Source organism: Uranotaenia lowii, chromosome 1 (genome assembly GCF_029784155.1).
Source record: "Uranotaenia lowii strain MFRU-FL chromosome 1, ASM2978415v1, whole genome shotgun sequence".
Taxonomy (NCBI): Eukaryota; Metazoa; Arthropoda; class Insecta; order Diptera; family Culicidae; genus Uranotaenia; species Uranotaenia lowii.
This window is the reverse complement of record NC_073691.1, coordinates 1,520,276-1,546,335: the sequence shown is the minus strand read 5'-3', so window position 1 is coordinate 1,546,335 and position 26,060 is coordinate 1,520,276. Positions and strand designations below refer to the sequence as shown.

At 39.1% G+C, this 26,060-nt stretch overlaps 1 long non-coding RNA gene across 1 annotated transcript in view; it reads left to right on the top strand.

The window, feature by feature from the left end:
* The window catches only part of LOC129738420 (uncharacterized), an 80,567-nt gene extending 58,426 nt beyond the window's left edge, over nt 1-22,141 (top strand). Inside the window, exons 2-3 of the long non-coding RNA XR_008735508.1 lie at nt 8,211-8,304; nt 21,348-22,141. This is a non-coding gene — a long non-coding RNA (uncharacterized LOC129738420). The remainder of the gene's footprint in view (nt 1-8,210; nt 8,305-21,347) is intronic.
* Nucleotides 22,142-26,060: the final 3,919 nt, after the last annotated feature.

The following is a 26,060-nucleotide window of genomic DNA, read 5'->3' as shown; positions in this document are numbered from 1 at the left end:
ATGTGCCTTTCGTTGCTAATTATTTTCTGTTTTGAACCATCAACCTTCTGACGACTTTAAGTTATGAAATTTTTGAGTAAAGGTGAAAAATTTTGTTAAAAAATAAATTGTGGTAACATTTTTTTAATTTAAAAATTAATTCAAGTAAAGATCTGGAACAACTTTCCAGAAGATGACAAGTAGTTATGAACTGAACGGAAAAAAGTTGTAATACTTTTGATTTATGTTTTCAACGTGATTTCGTAGAATTATTTCTCTTCTCTCGGATAATTTTTTAACGCCTGCTAGGTGCAGCAAATTGAAATTTGCTGTAGCATTTTTTCACTTCTGGACAAAAAACATAGCAGTTTCCGAAAAGAGTTGTAATTGTTAAAGATAAAAATTTATGCTGGAACCGAACAAAATTGTTCCTGGTCGGTGATTTTATCAGACCAATTTAACATTTGAGCGATTTATTTATCTTTTTTTCTGTTTTCCAGCCCTGGAACGCATGAACCAATCCTGACGAAATTTCCGTTAGTTTCTCGGGACGACAACTAGAGGCGCTGCAGTAATCAAAAGAAAATGGTACGATACTAAGTGGTACAAGGGATAATCCTAGATTGGTCTGTCATTAGACAGCTCTAATAGAGCACCTAACGATAAAATCAAGGAGACATAAATTAAATTCTCACTCTCGTATAGACATTTTTTTTTCGAAATCTGTTGTTCAGGTGTTTTCATGTAGGTAATGATAAAGAACACCTTTTCCCGAGAAAGAGCTTAGGCCAGTAATGGTTTTGAAAAATGCAAATTTTTGTACACCCAAAGAAGAATTAGCAAAATTTCAATGGCGATCGAAACTAACTCTATGTAAAAAATGTGCTGAAACATGCATTGCGCCAAAAATGACACGATTGCTTTGTGTGATAACTGACATAAAGACTCGAGCTCTCATATAAACATACAAGCGAAATTAGATTTTTTTTTCAAGGATTTTAGCACCTAGTGCCAATTTTTCAACATCCCAAGGATGTCATTATTGGAGTAGAGTCTGATCTGGGGATGTATTTAGTAGTGCACGTTTCCATGCATTCTTGAAAGTAGAATTGACAAAATTTCAATTGTGAACTATTTGCATTTTTAGTTTACATTATATGGCCAACTAATGAAATATGTCTTGAAAGCTTGAAACTGTGTCTACGGTCATAATTTCGATGTTTTCCGTAACTTTTTTGCGTCTTCTCTTCATAAATATTGAGCAAATTGTGTTAATTATAAGTCGGATTTAGTTTTATCGTCGTTCACTCTCTTCCAAATACGGTTGTATTGAAAAGTACTCCTACATTCATAATTGAATAAAAACACATTTCGAACAATCAAACCAGATTTTGCCCAAATATGCAATCAACTCACTTAAAAGAAAACTTTATCACGCTTTCAATTGTCATAATTTCCAGTTTAAGTGAATTTTCTTCAAACCATCTATACTAATTAATCAATAATTTACCGATTTCTGCTCGATTCACCTTTCCAAGAAACCGTTCGGCCAAAAACCTTGAACCTGTTTCGCCAAAAGTCGCCAAGCGAGGCCTACTTTGATCGGTTCCGTAAAACGGTACTTTGACGCTCTGTCTGTAGGTCGTTCTTCGATACTTGTTTTACCCGAAATGCAATCGAGAGGGCTTATCAAAAATTGGGTGAAAAAACAGAAATGGCCCCAGGTCCAAAACGGGCTGTCGATAATTGTCGTGCATTTGGTGGTTGGTGGTGGTTTCGGCAAAACTGCCGTGCATGATAGGATATGTGTTATTAAATTTTTGGTTGTTTTCTACTCTCTCTGATCGGGGAGAAAATTGGAGGCAAAAGCGGCAAAGATTGCATGTGGGAAGTAAAAGCTTTATCACAGCTTACAGCAGCTACCGTAATGTTACCAAAGAGCCGTCATGTATACCAACATTTTCAGCAAAAGTATTGCTGTTCATTTTTATTTGTTCCACAAAAAGAGATCAGTTGTTTTAAGGACAGTGTTGTGTTGAAATATGCTTTAAGTATTACTTGTTTCAAATTATTGCCAACATTCGGATTGTATATAAGCCTCTTATACGACTCGCGCGTTTCTGTGGGAAAGCTTCGGAAGTTCGACTGTCGGTTGCCGGGGGAACCATAATTGTTCCAGATTGATCATCATATCGTGTCCCATGATACTAGTCTCGGTGCACCTCTAATTATATACACTGGGCCGGGCTTGTTCATGAAAACTCAGGCCAGCCCCAGAACAGGAGCCATTCGGGAAGCCGAATTAAAAACATAAAAGCATTATAATAAAAAACGGTCAAGATCAATGGGAATTCGCCCATACGAAGAAGTAGGTTGGCTCTTTCGAAATGGTTCGGGAATTGGAAAAATATTCAACCAAGTGTAAACTTTCCTCGGCGAGTCGGTTTTCTGCAACAAAGTTGAGCAAATTTTGCACTTTAAAAGTATGGCAGAAGAGGAAGAAAAGCAATCATGCAACTATATTAAGAATGTTTTCAACTACTTCCCGGGGAATTTAATTGAATTCTGCGGCGGGTGGTAGGAAGATGGTAAAAAATAGACAACGAACGTTTGGTTCGTTGCATAAATACCTTCGAGAAAGCGAAGCTTAGCGAAGGTGAAGTGAGGTTGATGATGATGTATTTATTGCTCAGAGGAGCAACCCCAAAGTAGCTTTTGTCGGGGAGTTCGACTTCTGTATTCAAATGTGTAAGTCCAACAGGTACCAAGTACTTAGCTTAGTGGTATGGTTGTTAAAAGCTTTCCGTTTTGTCTGAGTGATTAATTGGCTTTGGCTTCCAAGAATATTAAATTAAACTAAGACAAACTAACCGTCTATTGCTACGTAAAGGCACTCAGATGCGGGGAAATAGAGAGTTAAGAATTTCGAAACTTTAAATTGTCAGCTTTTAACTGATTTTTTTTAAGTTAATCAACTATAACAATTGAGACGTGTCTCACTAGACTGATCCATATTTGTATGGGATGATTTTTTGAAAATCTTTTTTCAACGTGCTCCCCCCAGATTGGTGCCATTAGGTGATAAAATAACTTCCTGAAAGTTTCAGCTCAATTGGACGAGCTGGCGCAATCAACTTCAAGTTCGTATATAGATTGTCAAAAAATACAAGCAACGAACAATAAACAAGAAATTTCGGATGGAAATTGGTGAAGACCTGCGTGACGAAAAGGGATCAGCGATTTGAAACTTAGAACAAGGAACTGCCGATCTCTTAATTTCATAGGCAGTACCCACGTACTCTCCAACGAATTGAATTTTTCGACATCGTATCGCTGCAGGGAATATGCTGGAAGAGCTTCACGGTACGTGGGTTCCGAGATGGTCATTCCATCTACCAGAGCTGCGGCAACACTCACGAGCTAGGAACAGCTTTTAAAAGTGATGGGGAGGATGCAGAATTGCACTGTTGAGAATCAAGGGTCAGTTTTTCAACATCAGCATCATTAACGTGAACAGCTCTCACCTCGAAAGTCGGAGACGACAAAGACGAATTCTACGGACGGAGGCATCCTGACGGACAATCGTGAGGTGATCAAAAGGTGGAAGTAGCACTTCGATGAACACCTGAACGGCTCACATCCAGGAGACCAAGACGGTGAGGAAAGCTACATCCAGGAGGAGCCATTCCCAACGATGAGTGAAGTTAAGGAAGCCATTCGTCAGCTGAATAGCAACAGCTGGCAAGGATGGCATCGCAGCTGAACTCATCAAAATGGGCCCGGACTAGTTGGCCGATTGCCTATACCGGTTGATGGTCCGGATCTGGGTCAAGAGGGGGTGGAAGGAGGGGGTAATATGCACCATCTACAAGAAGGGCGATAAATTGGACTGTGAGAACTACCAAGCGATCACAGTAAACAGCAAAGCAAACAAATTCGTGAGAAGTCACTAGGCCGGCTTCATGGAGAGAAGGTCTACGACGGACCAGATCTTTACACTACGACAAATCCTCAAAAATTGCCGTGAACACCAAGTCGCTATGCACCATCTATCGACTTCAAAGCCGCATCAAAATAATGATCGATAACGGATTCTTCGGAAAGCTGACCAGACTTTTCAGGGCGACGCTGGATGAAACGCAGTGCTGTGTGCGGTGTTCGAGTGAATTGTTGAATTCATTCGAATCGCGCAGGAAGCTTCGACGAGGCGAGGGTCTATCTTGCATGATGTTCAACGTGGCCCTAGAAGGTGGGTGTTACTTGACAAGCAGTGGGCGAAATGCGGGGCACGATTTTCAACAGATCCAGTCAACTTATCTGCTTTGCCGACGCTATTGAAACGCAAACATGCGAAGCAAGAAGAATTGGATTGATGATTAATACGTCCAAGACGAAGTTGATCCGGATCCAGTAATAGCAAGGTCACGATCGACGGCGACGAGCTGGAGGTAGTCGAAGACTTTGTCTTTCTCGGCTCACTAGTGACCGCAGACAATGAAACCAGCCGTGAGATCCGGCGGCGAATGATCAGCGGAAGTTGTGCCTACTATGGACTCCACAAGCAACTTAGGTCGAGAAGACTTAGCTCTCTCACGAAGTGTAACCTGTACATGACTCTCATTAGACCGGTTGTCCTCTACGGACACGAGACGTGGATATTGCTCGAGGAGGACCTGTGCACATTCGGAATATTCGAGCGATGAGTGTTAAGAACCATCTTTGGCTGCGTACAGTAAACTGGAGTGTGGAGGCGAAGGATAAACCACGAGCTCACGCGACTCTACGGCGAACCCAGTATCCAGAAGGTAGCGAACCCAAGTAACACCGATAGTTATTTTATAGTGTTTTCGTTTATTGGCAGTGGCAACCTAGTTACCCACGAGTTTTGCCCTAACTGCTGTTATTACGTTCGGTTATTAATTCAGAAGTCCACTAGTTTTGCCCGAGATTTGAACCTCAAGCAGGCGGTTGCACCCCGTAAAAATTGTCAGTGTTGGGGGTAAGCATAAGGGTGAGTATAGCAACCATATATTTGCATAGTCCCGGGTAACGATTCTGTTTGTTTATACAGAAAAAGTTTTGCCCCGCGCGAGTGGAGATAAACGAAAACGGCATTAGACTCCTCAAGCACCTTATATAACCAAAACATTATCTAGTAGCCTGCTATAAAACTTTTAATGTTACTTGGGGAAGGCTAGACGGATACGCTGGGCAAGACATGTGTTGCGAGAATGTCGGACGACTGTCCTGCAAAACAGGTGTTCGCTGCGAATTCAGTAGGAACGAGTAGAGCAGGAGCGCTACAAGCGAGGTGATTAGACCAAGCGGAACGTGATCTGGCGAATGTGGGATGCCCCAGGAACTAAAGAACGGTTGCCATGGGCCGAGATTTGGAGAAATGTTGTTCATAAAGTTATGTCGTGAGACGTTATACCAGGACAATTTATCAACCTTGGTTGTTGCTGGGAATTGATTCTTATTTGAATGAGAAACGTCTGTACTTCTTTTAAAAAGATAATGGCAAAGGAATAACACTTGTACTGAAGATAAAACCCCAAAAACTTTCGTTTGATTTATTACTTCCAGATAACCCAACAGGTTCCTCTTGCAGTAGAGCGGCAGCATCTTTCGAGCATATTTTCACGTCGTTTATCTTCATAGAGGTGCATACTGATCGCCACATCATGCAAGAGAGTTAGCTGATTCGCAAAATAAAACCACCTCATGCTGCGTGATCAAACACGGACCCAAAGGAACTACAACAGAAACTAAGAAAATGCCAAAATCTCGACAAGTTTTGGTAAAAGCTCTGTCCCATTACCCGTCCCAGACATGGAAGAATTTTAATTGAATCCGATGGAAGCTTTCAGCACTTTTTTGTTGGTTTCTGATTCGGTTGCCGTTTTCCGTTTCACTCTGCACGATGAGGGAAAAAGTTAAGGTCAAGAGCACCGAAAATTGCAACAATATTCGGCCGACCACCAAATAAGAGTTTTATTGGGTTGACGAGAAGCAAAAAAAATGCGATCACAGTTGGCGGTGCATCTAATTAGGCGAACAGCTGTTTGGGAGGGATCCTCGCTCGAGTCTGGCTGGTGTTAATTAAACCTTTTATTGATAGCGATCTTGATACCTGGAGCGTGTATGTAACTAAGAGGAAGAAGGCAGATGAGAAGTTTATCGAACAGGTTGCTGCACCACCGAACGGAACGTGCAGCGCATAAATCGTTTAACAGGAAATTTTCGTTTCGTCTCAGTAGGCCGCTAACTGGAAGAGAGAAAAGTGTGCCTTGAAGATTTTTGAATGAAAAATTTCTTCCATGGGAAAGATCTCGAGGAATTCGATGGAAGAAACAAACTCATAAGATTACATAAGAAAACAAATGAGTCTTAAAAGTAATGTGTGTTTGATAAATTATGATTGATTCCGGGTTGAACGAATCTGTTGCACCCAGTAGTGTTCCAGTTTTTTGAAATCTATTCCGAAGAATCGCAGCCAAAGTGCACTCCCTCGAAGGGAATTCAGCTCCCGTCCTAATCCGGTATGATAAAGTGACCGTTCCTAAAGTCGGCTGTTTGCCATCGAGCAGGAGCGCTTCTAATTCATATTTAGCGTCTACAATCCATCATTTTGTATTCTTCCGGGGGCACGGCCGGTCGCCCGGCCAACCAAACCCGAGGCGTGGGTCAAATTCGTAAGCCAAGCGTCCAACCCTAGAATGTAAACCACGGAATTGTGGTGAGTGGTTTGAATCAATCATTTTCCGAAATCCGGGTGTTATCAATCCCGCACCTATTACCAAAAGTAGTTCATACAAATGGCAGGCATCGATATCTGACACCCCAAACATCTTTTATGTAGTCATAAAACTTAAAATGTTATGTTTTGCCTCTCAAGGATTTTGCTCTACATACATATGTAGCTTCCGAGGTTTAGTCAGAATAATTCTCGGGAAAAAACAACCTAATCAGCGCTCAGGAATGCTGAGCGTTGTCGTCGATTCCGTGAATTTTCAAGACTTCGGATCACGTACCGTGGAAGGGACCAGAAAGAAAATGATGACTTTAAAAACTACGCGGGATCATCATTCTACCAGCCCACTGCAGTTAAATAACAAACCAAAAAAAAAGATCAACTATTTTCGGTTCTTTGGCTGATGATTATACCCCTGCCTAGCCGTGTGTTCGTTCGGGGAAAACCAGCTGAGTGACGGAATCGTTGGACGCCGACAGTGACAGTGACGGATCAATACGCGCCGACGACTTTTCCTCGTCGTTCCCCGAGAATGTTTTAGGTCCAAAAGACGCTGCTGAGGCGTTCTAAATAGCTCTCCCCACATGGGGAGACGCGACCATCCACGGGACGACTTGACTCCCAATAGGCATCATCGCATCGTAGGCACAGGCACAGGAGGTGGATATTTTTGGATCGCGCCGCACCCATCTTGTGGCACCCTAGGGGACTTCTGTAGATGATCGTTTTTGAATCACCGACCGGTAGCCGGTTTGAATCTGTTAATCAAACAGTAACCGCCAACTAGCATTTTTGATGGTACAATATTTTTCGAGAGTGGTCAAAACGATTGAATGAGTTGATTCCTTGACACAAAGTTATAAAGTTTCCAATTGGAGGAATATAGTTTAATTTAAGGAAAATAATACACTTTAAGTTATTAACAGTTTCAAAGCTGATTCAAACTATTTTTCCTGACACTCATATTACAATCTCTAACAAGATAAATTCATGGTAGATCGATCCTGCTGAACATGAACCGCGCTATTATCGATAAAAGTTAGCTTTGAATACTGGGTTGGATAAGGACGAGACAAATATAATATTTTATTCGATTGTATCTTGAAAATCTTGTAGAAGATGGGATTTGTATCACTTAAAGTATTCAAGATTTTTTTTTCAAATTTTCTATCTAAAATAACTCTATTTTTCAATTTTGTGCTAGGTAGATTGATGTAGATTGTATACAAGTTTATTGTACGCAAGGTTTTTAAAAAAATTCATTTTTTAAATTGCGATTATTTTTATTATCACCTCACTCAAGATAAAAAAACAAATGCTTGATGTTCGTGGAATTGTAAAGCCGGGACCCATAACCTTTCTCGACTTTGTTAGGTTAGATTCGCGCCTAAGGAATGCTAAATGGTGCGGTAGAAAAATGTTTTTAAATTCAATAATTTAATAAATTGTGTGACTAATTGTTAATATATGTTTACAGTGTATTTGCATCGGAGCATGGCAGATCCTCTAAAAGAAGTCCAGCAGATGCCGAAGGATGATTCAAACAGCATTACCAGGGAATTCCAGCAGCAGTAAGTTCAAGTCTATATACATAAGTTCATTCTATTTTTTTTTTTACCTTAAATGTTTATAAACAGTTACGAAAACTACAGAAATATTGGGGTTTTGAGTTTGAATTCTGATGTTTCATATAAATTCTCATGTATGAACGCTAGGAACCATAACATTTTTAGATAGGCCTATAAAACTGACCTGCGTAAAAAAAAAATAAATAAATAAAAAATAAAATAAATAAATATTCACCTACCTACAACACTTCAGTTTTCCGTTATCCAAAGTCTAGGAAAAATCCAGAAAAAAATGTTTCGGAGAACGCCGTGGATCATCTATGGAATGCTCAAATAAAATTTCACTTGGTTTTCAAGAAAGCTGAAGTTAGAAGCTATACGTTACACATGAGGATATATATATATATTTTTTTTAGGATTATGCCCACAAAAATGTAAAAAAGTAGTGTAAACCCGTACTTCTCAATCAATGAATCGTTGATCGAAAATCGAAAATTGTATTGTATTGAAAAATTGACGTTATTAGGCTCATTTACGCATTTTCAAATTGTCAAAATACGAAACACAGAATTTTTGACAAATTTTCAAAAAAATAGCTGTTTTCGATCTTTTTGTCAATTTGTAATTCTCAGAATTTCTAAGACTTAAATTCAACATTGCACTGAATTTTGAGTATATTAACGCAAGATTTCCGCAATAAGTTGGTATTCACCAGAAAGGTAATTTCATACCGATTCTACCGCTAGCAGCTGCTTGTTTGTTTCCAAAAGTGGGTGGAAATGGGCGGCAAGAACGCCAAATCATAGGGTATGCGTATTTAACAGATAAGTTTTTTGGCGTTGAACGTTGCCTACACTCATTTCTATCTGCACCAAACACGCTGAACCAACGTAACTTTGTCTAATTTCGATACCGAACGGGTTGGGCAAATACGGGTGAATATAAATTTATTGCGAAAATCTTGCATGAGTATACTCAAAATCCAGTGCAAAGTTGAATTTAAGTGTGAGAAAATCTGAGAAATTTCAAATTGACAAAAAGTTTGAATAACAACTACCTTCGAAAATTCTTCAAACATTCTGTGTTTCATATTTTGAAAATCTGAAGATGCGATATTGTGCCAAATTACGTCAACTTTCTAATCTTCTTTTCAAAATTTATCTGGTGTGACTTAAACAATTTTGACGGTTCATTGATACGGTTTTTACGCTACTTATTTACATTTTTTGTAGTCATGATCTTATTTTTTTATTTTTTCTAATATATCCTTATGTGCAACGTATAGCTTCTAACTTAAGTTTTCTTGGACACTAAGTGAAATTTTTTTGAGTATTCCCTAGCTGATCTACAGTTTTATTCCGAAGCATGTTTTTTCGAATTTTTCTTAGACTTTGAATAACGGAAAACTTATGTGTTGTAGCTGAATATTGTATGGAAAAAATATCTGAGTTACATTACGGGGTTCAGAAAACTATAAATTTAGTAAAAATCGGTTGAGAAACAAGAGAGATATAGCGGTTTTAAGCGAGGTGTATCAAATCAACACTCAAGGTCTGATTTGGGAGTTTTTCTCCTGGGCTAACAAAAATAGAATTGAAAGGTTATTTTTTTTATTTTTTACGTCCCACACCCTTTCTTGTACGTTTAAATGTGACGTTATAACAAAAAAGTATAATTTCGAACATTAGTACGTTTCTCTCGGTCAAACGTTCTAAAAATAGACCCAAATGTCCTAAATAAATTGGCTCCCATGAAATTATACTTATACGGACTTCTTTCGCTAGCTAGCCGCTAAACAGTCCCACAAACCTCCAAAACACTTTGCATAGATTGTTTAGATGTCACCCAATTCATGGACCAGCGCTAAATTCTTTTTTTTTCTGTCTTCACTCGTTTGATTGATAGTTGCACTCCCGTTGATGGAATTTAGGGGCGTTAAATGTCAACCACCTTTCTCCTTAGGCGGGCAGAGCAGCGAACAAAAAAGTAAAATTGGGCACGCTTTCGCATGAAAACGTTCGTTGATTCGAGCTTTTTGTGGTGATCCGTTTCGCTGGTGGGTTCGTTGCCAAACTTAAAACGCGTTGCCAAGAAAGTACCAACTGCTATTTGGTTGGCTGGTTGACTAAAATGATCTCACCGGACAGTCCGGTTCGAGCTTTTCGTGGCCTGTTCCATACTTCGTTTTTTTTTTAACCGAAGTGGGAGTTTAATTTGGGTAACAAGTCTCTTTCGATGGGTTAACCTGGCCCTTTCAGAATGATTGCGCACTTTGCGCCGGACTGGATTCTGGATCGATGGAAAGTGGTCCATGAAATCGGAAGATTTCAAACGGATCTGCCCCCATTGTTTCAGGTAGCCCAACAAACAACTCTCAAGAACGTTGCTGGTGGCCTCCTCAGGCAACACATCATCGTTTTTAGAAGCCGGAGAAAGGGGAAATAGAATGGAACGATCGATGGAAGAAGTTCATTCTCACTCGGCCGTCAGGCTGATATAGTTAATTAAAAATCTATTAATCACCTTCGGCGTTCGACTTGGCGCAAAGCAGAGGTAGGAGCGCCTCCAGTCCAGGGCAAGAGAAATAGTTTCAATTTTCTCACCCCTTCATCATGCTCTCGATAATGATAGTTTTATCTCTAGAAAAGAAGTTAAACAGTAGGCATCGCCTACTGTTTTGGAACCGTTTTTTCCGATTCTACTCGCCAATCATATGAAGTGAGTAAATAAAAACACAATGATTAAAAACAAACGTTAAAAGGAGTCTTATTGGAGGCTCGGATGGAGAAACTGGCAAGAAGAAAATTTTGATTCAATTTGTCTATGGAGGAAAGAAAGGAGGAATGCTTGCCGTGATCGATTTGTTTGAATATAGAAATCCTTACCTATAGTTAACAAGTGGACTGTGGGAAAATTTGATCCAAAAGAACATCTCTGTGTGGCTAAAAGCAATTGTTTTCTCAATTAAGATGTGTGAAGTGGAGCAAAGAATTTATCACCGAGTCAAACCCCTCATAGAACAATACTAACATGGTTGGATCAAACTGAAATTATACCTCATCCTAAATCATGAAGTCTTTTGGGGGTTCTCGTTGATGTTTTTCGGTGATGTTTGAAGAAAAGATTTGCTTAATTTTTACGTTTCGGTTTACTGTTTATTTCAACCATCTTCAGAAACTATTTTATAACAGTTTCGTGAAGATTGTTGACTTTATTTTGTCACATGGTGTGATTGCCGCCTTCAAACCACTGGAAGACGACGCTGAGCACACGTTCGATTTTGCGAAAACCCAAATTCTGGAGAGGATCAGCCACAAGTCGCATAGGTTGATTGCGGAAAAACTACACACCAAACTGAGAGGGAACCAAGCGGTTAATCTCCAGATTGATACGAAGGGAGTTTCCAATGCCTACAACGGACTGTGGAACAAACTCAGAGAGGAGAGAGAACGAGAGCATCCAAAAAACTTTGATAAATCGACGTCCCGACGACAACCAGCAGCAGCAGCAGCAATAGACTTGACTTCCTTTCCAATTTAAGCGACGACCTTAGCAGGCGAAAAAATAGCTTTCTTGTGAATGTTTTTACTTTTGTACTTTAACGTTAAAATAATTAGGCTATAGTTATTATAAAATTTTTTTTTCTCCTCATTTTATGTTATAAAATAGTTTCTGAAGATGGTTGAAATAAACAGTAAACCGAAACGTAAAAATTAAGCAAATCTTTTCTTCAAATATCACCGAACAACATCAACGAGAACCCCCAAAAGATAAAACCAGCGGTGATCTAAACGGTCGTAAATAAAAAAAAATCATGAAGTAAGGTTGAGTGAAACTAGGGATAGAAATGTACATACTTTTTTTTAAGTATTTGCACTATTTCGAAATCGAAGCCCTTAGAAAAAAATGTATTTCATTGAATAGTGACCGATTTTAAATACCCACTGATTATATTTTATTTTACTCTTAAACTTTATTTTACTCTTAGACTTCATTTTACTGTTGAACTTAAATTATTCTTTTTTTTTTTAATCAGACCGTTTTTTCCAAGACCTTCCGATTTTTTCAATCGGAACCTCGTCACTTAAATACCTTATCAGGATAAAAAAAAATCCATAATAAATTATTCAAAAAATGATTATCATACAAATTAGTCTCGAGTGATGACAAACGTATTCAAATGCAACAAAAAAAAATCGCTCAATATAGTCCATAACTTAGCTGGGGCTTTTTACTTCTTTTTTAGTTGCCGGAATAAAGTATAATAAGATCATTTTCGCGAGTCCAGTCCAGCCATCATTGGCCCACCACCGCAGCAGGCGCTAATAATCAAAATTCTTGTTTGTTTAGGTTCCTCGAAATTCATCTTGGTCATCGCGGGATTAAGAGCGAGAAAAGACCCCGGTGCGGTCCCTCGGCGAGAGGTTGCCAAAGAAGTTTGGCGGTTCATTTTTTTTCCTTTTGAATATTTTTTTTCCTTTTTGGTTGTGAAACCGGTGACACATTGTGCAACGGAAAACGCATAAATCTCCCAAAGGAGGCGTTTGCAGTTTTTCATCCTCCTCGTCGGCGCAGCGCAGTGCCTGCTTGATCGTTCTCAAAAGTGCACTTTAAATCTTTGAATATACATAATTCAGGCAGGCCATGATAAATTGTTTGTTTTCGGTCGTATATTTCGGTTGTGATAAAATGTTGCTGCGCCCAGATTATCCTTTTTTCCCGGTAAGTTTCCGTTTTTGTTATATTTATTATAAGGAAATGAGTGCAAATTGACGCCGATTCTGTTTTGTTTATTTGACAGATCATAATGAGACAGATAATTTGTTAGTAATGCGTTTTCAATCAATTAGAGCTGTTGAGGAACGATCATCAATATCAATGAAAAACTCTTCTGTTGCTAGATTTTTAGAACATACAAACTGAAATTTCTCGGCTCGCTCACCTTCTAACAAATCGCATTCTTGAGTGTTTATTTTCGGAAAAAATACCATCTGAAAGTTGAGCATATCGAATGCATTTCATTTGGTAGTCGTGAAGGGTTTGGAATCACAATTCTAGAATAACCCAGCGAACGAACGAATGAAAAAAAATCGTTTAAACTATTCCACTGATGTGACAGCTGATAGGAGCGTGCCTAAACAAAAGCAATAAAAATCACTCTCCCTTACAAGAAATGAAAAAAAAAAACTTTTCAAACAAAAAGGAAAAACCGCGTAAACTCCTTCAACTGAGATGGGTTGTTCTTTTTACGGCGCCCTAACCTCAACCACTCACATAGAGTGCGCCACTTCTTGCAGCAAAAACAAAAAAAAAACAATAACAGAAGAAAAAACGACTATAAACGGCTACTTCAGGCTGCTTCAGCTGATGGGGGAAACTAATCTTTGGCCGCTAGGCTGAGGTAAGAGCTGTCAAACAGCAAAACACAACAGGGACATTGACAATTTTATGAGTACGCGTCCGTCGCTACTTGAGGAATTTCTGATGTGTACCTACCACCTATCGAAATCCAGCACGCTCAACCCGACCAAACCAATCCGAGCCGCGCCGCCATTGTATTGGTTTGATTTGATATTCAAATTACATTACATTTTTCCACCCCCACCCCGAAATCCGCCGTCCGGCGTTCGATTTTGCTGTTTTATTTATTTGTAAACATTCCATGTAATCATTGTTATTTTTTACTTGTTTCATGCGTCCCGCCAGAACCGAGAGCCTTAATTTTGAAATCATTTTTCGGTTAAGACAAATGGGTAGGGGTACCCAATCTTGCTTTATTTTATTGTTGAGATTTTATATGATTAGGTTGAATCTACAGTTCATGGACTTAAATTTTTCTGATATTTTCGGTTTTTATTATTTACTTCATATAACCAATAAAAGCCTAAATCCATGAATAATTTCAAGTTTTTTCTTAAGTTTGTTGGTGTACCTTGGAACCTCTAATTGTTCCTAATTTTGTCTATGGCGATGTTCCTAATTTTAACATATAAAAGTGTTCTATATGCGCTTGTCGGGTTAAATGTGCCTACAGACGCTTGACGGAATGGCTGACAAAACAACGTATCTCATCAATACATTCTGAGGGTAATACGCTTTAAGCATAAGGCATGGCAGAATTATATGAATTTACAACCTGTCAAAACTCACAAAAGCTCTTGATAACTTTGATGTAATATTTTGACCTTTAAAAATGGTTCGAAAAAAGTGTCCTTAATTGGAATATAGCAATTTTTAGGATGTTCATCATGTTTTAAAATTTTTTTACATAGCTTTAAAAAAATCCGTTTACAAATCCAGCGAGTCCTTTTAATTCAAGGAGACGTTTTGAAGAAAAATTCTAAGAATTTTGATCAATTCGAACATACAATTAAACGTTATGATTTTACTAAAACTAAAAAGTTATATTGTATATTAAATATCACACATTCCGCTTCATAAAGAGTTTTTGGTAATGTACACGGACATTAGTTCTTAAGAGGGGGTTAAAGTTAAAGGCTAAAAACGCTCTTAAAATAAACATACAACAACAACTTCACAAAAAGTCAAAAAAAATAACACGTTATGTTCAAATTAGAAACACATGCCATATTCAGGAACACTTACCCTAGTTTTGTGAAGATTACTGTAAGGAAAGGGGGGTTTAAGCTCCAGTTCGAAATGTGAAAAGGCCAGTGGCCTACTGCGAGACGATATTGTCGACGAGGACTCCTTCTGGATTCGGCAACGCAGACTTCAAAATTTTTTGTCGGTTCTCGACGACCGCGACGCTCAAAAGACATGTTGTTTGCCCAACGGCCGGCTGAGCCGCCGGAATGTTACGGGCTTGTCGTCGTTAGAGGCAGTTCTTTTTTTTGCCTTCCGAAACTACGCTTGTCAGCTACACGTACGCATGTCAACATCATCGCCGTCGTCTGTCCGCTTGATTAGAGCTTGATGAAATTTTGGCCAGGGCCGTTAATTCCTTTTTGGGAACTTTCAATTCCTGTGTTAGGGTTACTTTCGCTGGGGGTGGTAAATTTTTTTATATCTGTTGGGTCAATTTATTGCAAAGGTTTAAACCTCAATTTCAAACGCGTTGTTTCACGACATGGGAGGTTTGGACAATCATATGTGAAGGATTCGGAGAGCTGGTAGCCCTATATTTGAAAACTGATCGTATCGAGTGTTTAACATAAGTCAGCCGCCAGCAGCGTTGACAACAAACAATGCACAGGATAGCTTACTTTATCCCCATGGTAACCGCCGCTATCGCCGGGCGTACCAACTGTCCATGGTAATTGGTCCGTTCCAGAGAGGCGGCGGCGGCTTAAATGACGGTGGGACCTACTTCTGCCATCCTGCGTCTTTAAATGAAGGAATGGAACTTGTTTTAGTTCCGTATACTGTAGTGTGCTGTACCCGGTGTCCGTCTCCGTGTGTGGGGTTTGAGGAAAGTGGTCAAGACTTGTGCTGGACAAACACAACACAAAAATCCAATAAGAACGTTGAACTCGCCCGGCGTTCCCGCTTGGTGTGGACTTCAACAGCCAATCCATGGATCAGGTGGAGAGATTGATGGCTGTGGAGTTTGGAGAGGTATCGAAATTCGACACCCTGTTGAGGCTACGTGTCCTCCCTCATCCCTCCTCGGCTACGTTTAGAACCAGATTACAGAAACGACCAGGCGACGACGACTACGACTAGCTTGGATGGTGATAAAACGGTAATGATTATTTCTCACCCGTGGCTCCCTTAGTGCCACTCCTATATCGAACTTCTATCTAAGGGCCCCTTTTGAATATTCCACTTTTACCGTCTCCGCAAGCTCATACCTTTATGTTTCGGAATCATAAAATTCAATTAAATTGTTGATTTAAGATAACCTCTTCTCCTGGAGTGATATAATTTCATTTTTTGTGTCTTTTCTTCGAGCTCCTGCTCTCGATCGCGTCCAAGGAAAATGCTCGGTAAGTAATCTATGAAAACACGCAACTTTACAACCAACAAAGCCCATCCAAGAGAGCAGACCAGGGCCAACGGCGGTGTCATAAGTCAATAGAGTTGATTCCGGTCACGCTTTCCTGGCGTTTGATGGATGCTTCCAAACCTGTTTTATTGCTTCCATACGTAAACTATACACGGTCAATATGCTTGAAAAAACCAACGCAAACCGAACTTTGTTTTAATGGGGCTCATGACACAAACAGGAGTCAAAAGCGAGGTTAGAAGGTGTACCCGTTTGTCAAACGGCTTAGTCGTCTGTGAATCCAGCCGTTATCAGCCTATGCTTGAATTGCTTCGGTCTACATACCTATGTAGGAAATGATCATCTTTCCTGTTGCCCCCCTTGCGGTCTGTAGGTGATCATGATCGTCGTTTTCGTCACAGAACAGTGAACTCTCGCCAAACGCTTCGGATCTACGGAAGAAGAAACGAAAAACCTGAACACTTAAAGGAGGACGCGGAGGGCTATGGAAGAAGCTAGCACCTACGTGATACGTGCGGTAACGGCGGCGCTGCGGCGTGAAAACTGATTATCCTACAAATGCTGATGGGTGAAACGGCGCCTCGCCGCACGGTTCCATCACTTTTGCGTGCAATGTCAATCAGACATCATAATCTCGCCGCGATAAGGATCTTAATTTGGTGTAGATCATCCGACCGAGGTCTCCTTCAAGTTTGGGTGTCACGTCTTGAAATGGTAACGACATGAGTATCTGCACCGTTTACGATCGGCACTTGTTTCAACGCGCAAATCGGCAGTTCTCACGAGGATATACATAAATTTTGAAATGGTTCGAGTCGTTATGATAATGAACGGAATAAATATGATCGAGACATAATTTTTGAGGATTAAAAGTATTCAACAAGAACTAAAACTCAATTTATGAATATCCAAAAGCGCTTGTTGGAATTCAAGCTTTTAAGCGCGAAGTATGCAAATGAAACAACTAATTTATTGCATTAATCTATGCGTTTTAGTTTAATGCTTTTTGAAATTAATTTATTCGGAAAATAATCTTCCGATAATATTGTTGAAAAGAACACAAGCAAATTGCATTTATCAGTCGGCACATCAGGAACCGATGCGATACTCTAATCATCACTCAAAAACAGGCTTCTTCGATTCTCTTGATTTTTGCTCATTTTTTCTCATCTGCTTGTAAAACACCTGGGAGAAAAAAGCTTTCTCACACTTAACACGTTCGTCGCCACGCTCATTTTGGTAGTTTTACTGGCCGGGCCCAAAGAAATTCTGGGAGCGAGAAAGAAAAGAGGGAGAGTTCCCAGATTTGCAACGTGTGGCTAAACTGAGCGGCTTACTTGAGTAAGAGAGCGTCACCTGCTTTTTGATGTGACGGGGCCCCCCAGGAAATACACCCGTCACCCGAATATGGGTGCCGTGGCGACGAACGTGTTAACACGTTCGTCGCCATGCTCATTTTGGTAGTTTTGCTAGCCGGGCCCAAAGAAATTTTCAGAGAGAGAAAGCAAAGAGGGAGAACTCCCATATTTGAAACGTGTGGTGAAGCTGAGCGGTAAACTCAAGTAAGAGAGCGTCACCTGCTTTTTGATGTGACGGGGCCCCCCAGGAAATACACCCGTCCTCCGAATATGGGTGACGTGCAGCGTTACCACATATACAGATTTTTCTGTAAGTATACAGATTTTTTGGAAATTTTGTAATACAGAATCTGTATATACAGATTACAGAAAATTGGAAATTTATACAGATTTCATACAGATTTTCAGAAAATTAGAGATTTTCCAAGATATTTTGATTATACTTCGAGTCAATCAATAATAATCGACTTTGATGATTCAATCATCCATCAATTATCACGCTTGCAAATAAGAAAAAAACTTCCTGATTAGAGATCGGAACCGTTACAATGCAAAACAACATACAAAGGGTTGAAGAAAGTTTTAAAACCTGTGTTTAAGAATCATATACCAAAATTGGTCATTGCATTAAAGGAAATGTAACTTTTAATGGTAAAGACTATTGACATAATGCTCAAATCCCAAATGATTGTTAAACCCCAGAAGCACACATATCGTTATATTTAACGGAATATATCGACCTAAAACTTTGCGTGACCTTACTTTTCACACATGGCGGACATGTATTTTGTCCGTTACAATTAATTGGACAAAGTTAGGACGATGACATAGTGAGTGCGATGCGATGCGAACCGGCGAATGCGATTCAATGCGGCGAACCACATTTGAAGAAAATGTGCGAATCGCTTAAACCTGACATACTCAACGCGGCGAAGCAGATGTCAATTTGGCCGCGTTCGCTAATTCGCATCGTATCGCTATCACTATGTCATCGGCCTTAAACCAAAAACGGTTCGCGTTTACAAAATATCAGGTTTAACACTGGTTTGACATGTCGCACAAATAGTAGCCCGCAGAAATGAGCAGCGTAGTTCAAATGAGTGCGCTACGCATTATAAAAAGGTCACCGTAGTTCAGCGTAAGTATCCGGAATAAAAAATTTTCATACAGATTTCAATACAGATTTTTGAGATTTCATACAGATTAAAAAGGTTTTTTGGCTCGAAAATACAGATTTAAATGTGGCAACGCTGGTGACGTGGCGACGAACGTGTTAAAGCGATCAAGCAGCCCACGTTTTGTTTCAGAGCATATAAAAAACGCAGTCACCCAATTTCATTCTCTCGGGGAGAAATGTTCATCAGCTTCTCAGTTGCTGGCTGAGAAATCAACGACCGAACAGAGTTGTGACGCTTCGGTTGTGGTTTATTTCTGCACTAGCTGAATTTTACTTTCGGCCTGTCAAATTTTTCAATTTATGATTGTCAGAGTTCTGAATGTCGAAAACAAAAATATATTTTTTTCAAACTCCAAGGCCCCCGAAATGTCTGAAATTTCCAAAAGTTTTAAACTTTTTTACCGCTGCATGCCAGAATTATTGAACGTCAGCATTAAAGCAGGTTAACAAATGCTGGGACCAATGTTCCATAATTCCATGTAGAAAGAGGACGGTTTAATCACATATTAAAGCTGTCCACGTGATTTGGTGAAACGGCCAAATTTCATATGCGATTTGCATTTCTTTTTCTCCTAGGAGCGATGAGAATAGCGAAACTATGCCCTTTTTTTCACTGAGCAATTCATTTCACTGATCACACGTAGCGCTGATGAGGTGTTTGCAGAGTCACCAACAGTGCTCTGACAGTAGAAGAGTGATCATTCGTTAGAGAAAATTTTTCTCACAGCTCACTCAGTAGAAGATGATAAATTGCTCATTAAAAATGGACTCACAATTATTCGGAGCGAAGAAGTTTACTGTCTCTTTTTGGTAAAGATGAGCAAAATGAAGCCTGCTCAAAAATGCTATATTTATACGCGATTAATCTCTATCGCCTCGGTGGAAGTGTTATCTGACGCTTACAATAGCGAAGAAACGAGAAATGAACATGATCAACAACAAAATAGATATAGCAAGAATCAATTACCTAAGACCTGTGTGTAGGTAATTTGCAGAAATACCAGGGTCATTTTGAAACAAACAATTCCCCATGCCATTCCACAAGTTAAAAAAATAAAATGACCTGCATGGCATTCCCGTGTATTATTGGATCGATATATGTAGAAGGTTAAGGATTGGATTGGATTGGAAGGATTGGATGTTTGGCAACAGTTCTTCGATACGATGGACAAAAACGTGTCGGCTAAAACTAGAAATAAGGAAAAATTACTTGATACACGGGATTCTCAATAAGCAAACCATCCAGATCTATTAAACTCCAATTTCTTAAAAAATCGTCTCATAATGGGCAATGTACCAATTCAAAATCATCTGCAGATGTCGTTCTGAGAGACAGAAAAAAAACAACCGAAATCAATAAACTGCAGGTCAATTCTTTTCAGGAAAAATGCTGTCCCACAACAAGTAGGAGCTTTTAGCACCTTTGTTGTTCTAGGCCCTGATGAAGCAGAGAACCAGCAAATCAGATGTTTGACGAGTTGTCATTAAGGAGTTCTATCTCTACATTTTCTCGGTGGGAGTTCCCTTGTTGTTGTGTTTTTTTTTTTCAATTTGGCTGACTGGCGGAGACTTTTGACTATTCGGAAAACAAGCGAGCAACATTTGTGGGACCATAAAATTTTACTTGGTGCCCTTCTTTAGCAGCGGCACCTCGAGTGAGTATCTTGAGAATTTTACGGCGAAACAAAGATCACCCTTGAAACAAATTGGGGCGGTTTTTCGTCCTTCTAATTTCTGCTTGGAGTTTTTATTTTCCCTAAGTTACAAAAAAAAACAAGGAATAGGTCTTTAGAGCTTTGATAGTTATTCAAGATTTAACAAATGTTAATTGTGTACAAATAGGCAGGGTTTAAAAAACTACAGAAATACTTGTGTTCCTGAGAATTTGAATCGAAAAAGGCTGCGGATGCTTACCGGAAGAAATGGTATCGCTTGTTTTGTTTGAGAGTTTATAATATACTGAATGCTTAGCGGGGAAGTATTTTCAGACATACGAATGAACCCAAAATATGGCGCCAAAAATCTGCCAAATCAAATTAACAAAATAACAACATAATGATACTGCTAATTATGGCAATTTTGCCTATCAAATTATGAAATTGTACCCTTTTTAAGGGCTGTATAATAATTCCATCCCTTTCCTTTTTGCATAAAGCTGCGCCATAAAAAAAAAAAAAAACAAAACTTAAGAACCCAAACCCTCTCCCTGGATGAAATCCATCCAAGAAGCCGATTCTATATCGTTTTAAGCTAATTTCCAAAACGCCCGTTGTTTTTTTTTTAAAAAGGCGAAAAAAACTGATTGAAGAGTAAAAGGATAGGGTGGATTGAGGAAAATATTTCAAATCTGCACCTCCGCCAGCAAGTTTTCATGGGCCCATCTACATTGCGAAAGGATTCTTCATACGGTATGGAAGAACCACCAAAATAAAAGAAGGAAGAAACTGTTGTAAACAGGCCGTCTGTTTAGTGTTGGTCGTATTGTATTATGTAAACCAATTTTCCCGCCTACTGTGAGTTCTATTTTATTCTCATTTTACAGCCCACTGGGACCGTTTCTAGAAGAAAATTGAAGCAGAACGTCGCACTATGGCCTAGCAAGCGCCTACACCAACTATACCGAACCGAAAGGGGTTTCCCTGGTCCGGCGTCCACGATGGCTCGGCCTGAGGAAGGCGTCGTTGTCGCTGGTCTGACTGGTGTGCTGGAAGCCATTTATGGCAGCTTGTTGTTCAGAAGAGTGGTGCAGCAGCGCAAACCCCAAATATAGGAATGGTGGGCCCCAAAGGGCGAAAAGCTGGCCGACTCCCGCGAAAAGCCGCTTGGCGCCAGCCTGTAGCAGATTCTTGGAGGTTAGTGGGGTTTTTTCTTCTTATTTTGCATTTGCTGCGATTTGCCAAAACCGAACCATCATATGCCTGACTGCTAGTGGTAGATGAAATACCAGTGCCAAAAATGGGCAAAATGAATAAGTAGCACCATGCGATTTGGCAAGTACCTTTGATCGTGGAAAACATCTGCACCTTCTCTAGTGTGACTCATAATTAGTAGGCGTAGGAGCCTTCATTTCGCGTTGCTATGCGCCCTTAGTCACACCTGTTAAAGAAAAAAAAAAATGACAACATGTGCCAATAGAGAAAATAAGGCGCCTTGAAAAGTAGGCTATGAGTACAGTTTGATTGTGAACATTTTTTTTTCAAATAACAGACATAGGAATAGAAATCAAACACAGATGTTAAAACTGTGACGCTTTTTGGGTAACGTTCGGTGTAATTCCTTCAAATATCTGAACAATTCGATTTCCAGATAGAGCAAACTGTTGGATCAGATTTTTCATTTCCGTCTAATAGATACATATTCCATTGACGTTTTCAAATGTTGTGTTTTTTATTTTATTTTATTTTTTTTTTTTTGTAAACCGGTGGCCTGAATTTGGAGTTTAAGAGAAACTTACTTACATAAGTAACACAAATTGGAAGTTTGAGAACATTTTAAAATTACGGCACCCTTAAAGCCCGTTGACATTTTTTGCAATTTGCAAAGCTCTGTAACTTTTAGTAATATGTATTCAGTTTCGGTTTTAGGAAATAATGTTTGTCACCTTGCATGGAGAAAAGGTATAATTTCTCCAACAATATACCATATTGTATCTCCAATAACTAAACCAACTTTGCATTCAATTTTCAATATGATGGATTCAACTATACATCTTCGAATGGTTTTATGCATCGAACTTAAAGTATAATAGATACAATTATCTTTATGCAATTCAGTGTTGAAAAGTGAACATTTTGCAATTGAAAACAGTATCAAAAAGTGCTACTTTTCAGAACTGAATTCAGTGTCAAATAAGTACATTCCACGACCTACTTGATCATAGATTTTCGCAATTGACATTCTTGAAGGTAAATTTACAAATTTAGGTTGAGGAGCGGGAGGGGGTGATCATTCAAATCTTCATAACATTGTGCATCCAACCCGTTTCAAATTTACGACTCGTGCAAAAAAAAACTCAATTTTTTCAACTTTATACATACATAACTATTTAATTTAATAATTAATGGCATTCCGGTGAAGTATTAAATTCTAATAGGAAGAGTATCAAATATAAGTAATCACAATTATAGACGGATAGATTAGATTAGGAAGCATGATAGGTGTTGAAAATGAGCCAAGAACATGTTATGAGAATTGAGTCTATCAGAAAAGAAATGATTTTCAGAGAAGTTGAAGAAACTAAAATAGCTTGTAACCGATTTAGGGAAGGAATTTCTGGCGGTTTCGAAATTGTGGCACCACACACGATTGGTAATCGAATTCAATTTCCGAGAAAATACACACATTCCACAGTTCGGTCGAAGCATTTTACCCGTTTTTTTTTAGCTGAAATGGCAAACTAGGGGCAGTATCCCAATAAAAGAAGCGCAAAAAAGTGGGAGGCAAAAAATTTCAAAACGAGCAGTTGCAATGATTAGTTTTATTGAGTGCCAAACGCGAAAGAAGTTATAAAACATAAAGCCAATTCCGTCCGTTGCGTTGCGTCCTTTGAAGCGCGGCACTTCGCCATTCCACCATAAGTCGATTTTTCTCCGAAAAAGACCCAATCATCCATCCAAGTAGGTAGCCCTGATTCGTTCGATGGGGAAAGCAACTTGAGGCAGAGTAAAAAAATCAAACGATCCGGGATTCCCAGTTGCGTTATAATTTTTTTTTCTCATTCTCCTCCTGAAGAGGAGCCCATAAGGAAATCGATCAAAAGCTAACCGACCAGACAAAATTCAGCAAAATTCATCTATACGAAGAAGAGCAACAACAACAAAAAACACCCAAACGCCGTGCATCGATTATTAATGATGCCTGCCTGCCTGCGCCCATGGTTTCGTGAATGTGATTTCGATCGCGTCTGCGTCTGTTGAAGGAGTTAGGTTTTTGAATGAATCTTGTGTGGGTCCTAACTCCGCCGAGCCATAACCAAACACAGAGCGCGTCTAATAAGAAAATGCAGAAAAAAATTGGCCTACTTGGATTCGATCGGCTTCTCGGACTTCTTGGTGAGTCAACTGAAGAGGTACCTTCGTTATATTGGTGAAACAATAGTGGTCCTAAAAACGCGGTCACTGGTAGCAGCAAGTCTGATGCCAGAGTCCTTCGGATGGAATTTTGCCGGCAGACGAGCAAAGATTGTCGCAAACTTCAGCAGGCCGAACGTTGTGGAATGTGCATTTCATTAGGGATTGCACAAAGTTAAGTTTTTCGGACCTTATTTATCTTGTCCAGCCTGATTCATCATGGGTCTTGGGGCAAAATTTCGAAATGTTTTTTTTGTTGCCGCTTAGAAGAAGATTGACCTAACAGCAATCAATCTTCGCCTTTTTAGATAGAAACTGGGAATCGGTTCTTTTGGACAAAAATTGGAAAAACTCCTCGGGGGCATTTGATCGGGGAAAAAATTACAATGTTGCATTTTTGATAACTTTTCGATAGTCGACCATTTTCGGGAAACATATTTTATGGCAGTTCGAACAGAATAATGTCTCTCTTATTGCCGGAGGTTTAGGTTCATTATAGAGTAGCTCGAGTGGATCTTAAATCGAAAGTCAAACGCGATTTTGACTTGAATTGTTCCAAAACCAGTCAAAAGCTCATAAAGCAATGTTTGCATGGGATTTTTTGTTAGATCAAAATAGTTGAATCTATCATTTTCAGTTAGTAAAAATAGTTAAATCATTCATGGAATATAGTTGAATTGACTGTATCGGTATACAGGTCAAAAAGCTGACTGCGGCTAGGTACAGCTATCTTCAGATGGTACCGAGTGTCGGTTGGTGGCAAACATTTCTAAAATAAAAAACTAAAATGAGAAATACTTTACCGTATTGTGGTGTTCTGTTGAACATTTTAACCGGACAATTTTGCCAAAAAATAAGTGACCGCAACCAGTTATAACGGAAGGACATTCGCATCCAGAGCCATTACTATCAAAAGATGATAAACAAAAATTAATTTGTTATAATAAAGTATCATTATCACTTACCAAAAAGTTAAAGACAATTCGAATAGACAATAATATCCTTCTTGTCAATATGCAGTTCCTCTTCAGGGGACAATGATCCATTCCATTCCATCTTTTCTACAGCAAAGTCATTATTGAATTGATTACAATTCCATTTTCAAATTAGAATAAAAAAAAACGCACAAAAATGCACAAAACGAGCTTTAAATCATCCACTGACTCACACGTAGAATCAATGTGAAAAATCCCGTAAAATTAATTTTTAAATTATTTTGCGTGTTTGTATCAACGAGACGATGGTATTTAAATGCTTCGGCCTAAATAGAGGAAAACTTAAATTAATTTAAACAAATTAGGCAAAAGCGTTTTTCGAGCAGCCACATCGGGCTGGATTTGACTCCAACCCACTGCGTTAAATTCTTGAAATAATGTGTTTCGATAGATTTTGTTGTAATCACGAAAAGAGTGTGTTCGAGTGTTAACATCGAAGGATGCAAAAATTAAATCATGATTTGAAAGTACAGGGAACCAAATTTGGCTAAATTTGAGCATTTTAGTGAAGGCATTGGTTAAAATGAAATCCAATTGAGATTAAACCAAGTTTTCTCTGCGCATATTAAACTATCAAAGTTTGCTAAGAAATATCTCGTTTGCCAAGCTATCTGTACCTGTGGCTTGAAAAGCAAAATTTTCGTTGCAACCGAGACCGTCAAGCAAGGAATTTACGTGAAAGAGTGTCTTCAAAAGCGTTTGCTGCTTTTCCTGAAGAAACATGACTAGTCTGTGCTGTTTTGGACGGATTTGGTATCCTGCCATTATGGAAAAAAAGATCATGGAGTGGTATGCCGCTAACAACATTCAGGTTGTGCCCAAGGATAAGAACCCTCCTAACACACCAAAACTTCGCTCAATCGAAAAGTATTGGGAAACATTAAGAAGACCCAAAAACTGTTAGCGGCAAGAAGCAGTTCAAAGCAAACTGGCGTTCTAATCATCAAGTCATATGTCCTCAAGGCAATCACAAATGACAATTACAATAACGAAAACTTTTTTATGTATCCATCTCAAACATACTATGGTTTGTACCATTTTCTCAACTAATATTCTTTTAGTTTCGAATGTTTGCTCCTTGTAATCGATACCTTATCCTTCGTGGGTAAATATCTCTTAAAAAAATGCCTCAACTCCGTTATCTGTTGACAGTCAACGATTTAGAACCCAAAATAAGAATTTGATAAGAAC